Below are 5866 nucleotides of genomic sequence, written 5' to 3' on the forward strand. Positions count from 1 at the left end.
ACCTGATGAGACTAATTGCAGGCACAGGAACAGATACTTCAACTGCAGACTTTCAGATTAAATTTGAGGGTAATTACACAATTCAGGTGAACGGTGTAGGAATTACAACGCTTTCTATATGTGCCTCACACTTTTTAAGGGGCCAAAAGCAATGGGACAATCTAAACAATCCTAAATCTAACTTTCACTTTTTAATACTTTGTTGCAAATCCTTTGCAGGTATTACAGCCTGAAGTCTAGAATACATAGACATCACCAGACACTGGGTTTCATCCCTGGTGATGCTCTGCCAGGCCTCTACTGTAAATGTCTGCAGTTCCTGCTTGTTCTTGGGGCATTTTCCCTTCAGTTTTGTCTTCATCAAGTGAAATGCATGCTCAATCGGATTCAGGTCAGGGGATTGACTTGGCCATTGCATAACATTCCACTTTTTAGCCTTAAAAAACTCTTTGGTTGCTTTTGCAGTATGCCTCGGGTCATTGTCCATCTGCACTGTGAAGCGCCGTCCAATGAGTTCTGGAGCATTTGACTGAATATGAGCATATAATATTGCTTGAAATACTTCAGAATGAATTATTCTGCTTTTGTCGGCAGTCACATCATCAATAAATACAAGGGAACCAGTTCCATTGGCAGCCATACCTGCCCACGCCATGACACTACCACCACCATGCTTCACTGATGAGGTGGTATGTTTTGGATCATGAGCAGTTCCTTTCCTTCTCCATACTCTTCTCTTCCCATCACTCTGGTACAAGTTGATCTTTGTCTCATTTGTCCAAAGGATGTTGTTCCAGGACTGTAATGGCTTTTTTAGATGTTGTTTGGCAAACTCTAATCTGGTCTTCCTGTTTTTGAGGCTCACCAATGGTTTGCATCTTGTGGTGAACCCTCTATATTCACTCTTGTGAAGTCTTCTCTTGATTGTTGACTTTGACACATATATACCTACCACCTGGGGAGAATTCTTGATTGGGCCAACTGTTGTGAAGGGGTTTTTCTTCACCAGGGAAATAATTATTCTGTCATCCACCACAGTTGTTTTCCATGGTCTTCCGGGTCTTTTGGTGTTGCTGAGCTCTTCGGTGCATTCCTTCTTTTTAAGAATGTTCCAAACAATTGATTTGGCCACACCTAATGTTTTTGCTATCTCTCTGATGGGTTTGTTTTGATTTTTCAGCCTAATGATGGCTTGCTTCACTGATAGTGACAGCTCTTTGAATCTCATATTGAGAGTCGACAGCAACTGATTCCAAATGCAAATGTCACCTAGAATCAACTCCAGACCTTTTACCTGCTTAATTGATAATGAAATAATGAGGGAATAGCCCACACCTGTCCATGAAATAGCTTTTGAGTTGATAGTCCCATTACTTTTGGCCCCTTAAAAAGTGGGAGGCACATATAGAAACCGTTGTAATTCCTACACCGTTCACCTGATTTGGATGTAATTACCCTCAAATTAAATCTGAAAGTCTGCAGTTAAAGCATATCTTGTTTGTTTCATTTCAAAGTCTTTGTGGTGGTGAATAGAGGCCAAAATATGAAAATTCTGTCAATGTCCCAATATTTATGCACCTGAGTGTATATCTATATATATATATATATATGTATATGTATATATATATATATATATATACATATATATATAAATATATATATGTGTGTGTAGCAGGTATTCTCTTTCCATTACTTGCTACTATAAACCTTTCTACTGTATATTTCTTTCATTTTAGTGCTTCCACCCAAATCTTGTATTTCCTTATGCTATACCTGGAGTGGACTTGGGAACATCCCTGGATGGTAAGTATTGGTTATGTGCCAAGTTATACCTTAATATCAAACTTTTAACCTACCAATGACACTTATAAATATGCAGCAATAATTCATGGCGGTTGGAACCCCGACAGTGGCATCCCGGCAGAGGAGGAAATCCCGATCGTCAAATGTAAGTACTTACTAACCTAATTCTACTCCCTAACCCTCCCTTAGGGGTGCCTAACCCTAACCTTCCCCCCAGTGCCTAACCCTAATCCCCCCTCTAAGTGCCTAAACCTAATCCCCCCTTCCCCGCCGCCTAAACCTAAGTCCCCCCGGGGGGGTGCCTAACCCTAAGTCTCCCCGGGGGTGTCTAACGCTAACCCCCCTTCCCCTAGCATAAATCTAACCTCCAGGGGGGTGCCTAACCCTAATTCCCCCCCCGGGAACCCTAAACCTAACCCTTTCCCCCCGCGGCTAACCGCGCTCGGCGTCCCTTCGATCGGGATGCCGGGCGTCGGGCTCCTGGCGTATGTCTATCAACGCCTGTCTTTAGACCCTTTGCCTGGGATATGACAGTCGGGAAGCCGGCTGTCGGGATTAGGGGGGTCATTCAGACCCACTCTTGAGCGGCAGTATGCTCGCAAGCGCGTCGATGTTCCCCCACTGCGCATGCGCACGACGGAGGGAGCTCCGTCGTGCGCATGCGCGAGACCCGGCAAGCGACGGGCTCTCCATCGCTCCGGGTCTCGCACCAAAGGGGGCGTGCTGTCGATGTTGATTGACAGCAAGCCCCCTTTGGTGGGCGTGCCTGCCAGATGGAGGTGTTCCCATGGGAACGCCTACTGTCTGAAGCCGGCCCCACTGACATCACTAGTGATGTCAGTGGGAGTGATTTTGGCTTTGATAGAGCCAAAATCACTCCAGGGCTTGCGGCAGCGAGACCCTACCGCAGGGTCTCCGTCGCAAGCCCGATGGTCGCGATGGTCAAGACCATCGCGACCATCATCATGGACGCTCTCTATAGCTGTGGGTGGACGCTCCAAAAAAAGGTAGGAGGGCCCTGATTCAGAGCGAGCGCTCTGGTCAGAGCGTTCAGCTCTGAATCAGGCCCTAGGTCTGCTGGCTTCCCAACTGCATACCCACACAATAAGTTATATAGTTTATTTTACTGGAACTCTCCTTTCTGCTATAGATGAGTTTGGTTAATGAGCAATGCATTAGACATAACATTTTCAGAATAACATTCCCACATTTATCAATTAATCATGAAATCATCACAATATTACTAGATACAAATTACATACCAGTAACCAGTTTTCTTTAAAGCTTTAAAGAGATTACCCTCTCATATGCTGTTCTTATATTCTCCTTATTAGTCAATGTGAATCGCCATGCTTGTTGGTGCCCATATTAGTAGAGTAGTAAGCATTTAAATACTAAAATCCAGGTTTATATGGAATTCTTAAAATTAGTCTCTTCTCATCCAATGGGCTTTAGTAATGATATGCAACAGCCTGTAGAGTTATTCCTTATAATCCTTGGTGCAGTGTTAGCAATTGCAACTGAATATAAATACAATAGGCAGGAGTCTATGCTGTCTTTGAGCAAGAATAATAATGCTGAGCTGGTGCAGAATGTTAGTATAACTAATTCTTCAATATAGACGTGCATCAACACAGTAGTAGCGCCAAGCGTGCGCCTGTGTCATAAGTCAAGGGCCGGTTTGGACATCTGGTCCAGACTGAAGGACGTGCCAACAATTTCTTACCTGTCTACTGTCCCTGCATATGATACTGTCACCACTGACAGAATGGTGGAGGATTACATTGGTGACAGCATCCAAGTAGGCATGTCAGACAGTCCGTACCTGTACTGGCAGGAAAAAGAGGCAATTTGGATGCCCCTGTACAAACTGGCTCTATTTAACCTGAGTTGCCCCCCCTCCAGTGTGTACTCCAAAAGAGTGTTAAGTGCAGCCGAGAATCCTTGTCAGCGAAAGGCGTAGGAGGTTGCTTCCACAAAATGTGGAGAAGATGATGTTCATCAAAATTAATTATCAACTCTTCCAGGGAGACCAGTCTCGTACAGAGGGACCTGTGGTGGTGGATTCCAGCGGGGACAAATTAATACTCTGTGAGGATGAGGATGTATACAACACTGAAGAAGGTGAAGAATCGGTGGATGAGGAGGACGAGGACGACATCTTGCCTCCGTAGAGCCAGTTTGTGCAGGGACAGATTAATTGCCATCTTGTTTTGTGGGGGCCCAAACGAACCAATCATTTCAGCCACAGTCGTGTGGCAGGCCCTGGTAGTGAAATGATTGGTTTGTTAAAGTGTGCATGTCCTGTTTATACAACATAAGGGTGGGTGGGAGGGCCCAAGGACAATTCCATCTTGCACCTCTTTTTTTTCTTTGCATTATGTAGTTTGGGGCCTAGTTTTTCAAACTGCCATCCTGTCTGCCACTGCAGTGTCACTCCTAGATGGGCCACGTGTTTGTGCCGCCCACTCGTGTTGCTTAGCATAGTCATCCAGCTACCTCGGTGCAACCTTTTGGACTAAAAACAATATTGTGAGGTGTGAGGTGTTCAGAATAGACTGGAAATGAGTGGAAATTAATGTTATTGAGGTTAATAACAGCATAGGAGCAGAAAAACCCACAAATTATTTGATTTTAGCTGTTTTTATGCTTTTTTTCAAAAAAATACAGATCCAAAACACAAAACCCAGAACCCAAAACACGGAAGGGTGGTTTTGGCATAACCAATCCAGATCCAAAACACGAAGAAAGATCCAGATCCAAAACCAAAACACGAAAAGTGACCGGTGCACACCCCTACTAAATACTAGGGGTGTGCACCGGCCACTTTTCGTGTTTTGTGTTTTGGTTTTGGATCTGGATCTTTCTTCGTGTTTTGGATCTGGATTGGTTTTGCCAAAACCACCCTTCCGTGTTTTGGGTTCTGGGTTTTGTGTTTTGGATCTGTATTTTTTTAAAAAAAAGCATAAAAACAGCTAAAATCACAGAATTTGTTGGTTTCTCTGCTCCTATGCTATTATTAACCTCAATAACCTTAATTTCCACTCATTTCCAGTCTATTCTGAACACCTCACACCTCACAATAGTGTTTTTATGTCCAAAAGGTTGCACCGAGGTAGCTGGATGACTATGCTAAGCGACACGAGTGGGTGGCACAAACACGTGACCCATCTAGGAGTGACACTGCAGTGGCAGACAGGATGGCAGTTAGAAAAACTAGGCCCCAAACTGTACATAATGCAAAGAAAAAAAAGAAGTGCAAGATGGAATTGTCCTTGGGCCCTCCCACCCACCCTTATGTTGTATAAACAGGACATGCACACTTTAACAAATCAATCATTTCAGCGCCAGGGTCTGCCACACAACTGTGGCTGAAATGATTGGTTCGTTTGGGCCCCCACAAAACAAGCTGGCAATTAATGTGTCCCTGCACAAACTGGCTCTACGGAGGCAAGATGTCATCCTCATCCTCCTCATCCACTGATTCCTCACCCTCTTCAGTGTGTACATCCTCATCCTCACAAAGTATTAACTCGTCCCCACTTGAATCCACCACCACAGGTCCCTCTGTACCTTCTGGAGGCTGGTCTCCCTGGAAGAGCTGATAATTCATTTTGATGAACATCATCTTCTCCACATTCTGTGGAAGCAACCTCCTACGCCTTTCGCTGACAAGGTTCCCGGCTGCACTAAACACTCTTTCGGAGTACACACTGGAGGGGGGGCAACTCAGGTAAAATAGAGCCAGCTTGTACAGGGGCCTCCAAATTGCCTCTTTTTCCTGCCAGTACAGGTATGGATGTCTGACATGCCTACTTGGATGCTGTCACCGATGTAATCCTCCACCATTCTGTCAATAGTGACAGTATCATATGCAGTGACAGTAGACATGTCAGAAATTGTTGCCAGGTCCTTCAGTCCGGACCAGATGTCCAAACTTGGTCCTGCCTGCCCTGCATCACCGCCAGCGGGTTGCTTAGGATACCTACGTTTTTTCCTGGCAGCCCCAGTTGCGGGAGAAAATGAAGAAGGAGCCGTTGACGTGTCACGTTCCGCTTCAGCT

The sequence above is a fragment of the Taudactylus pleione genome, unplaced genomic scaffold (genome assembly GCF_031769625.1).
Source record: "Taudactylus pleione unplaced genomic scaffold, aTauple2 ptg000055l, whole genome shotgun sequence".
Taxonomy (NCBI): Eukaryota; Metazoa; Chordata; class Amphibia; order Anura; family Myobatrachidae; genus Taudactylus; species Taudactylus pleione.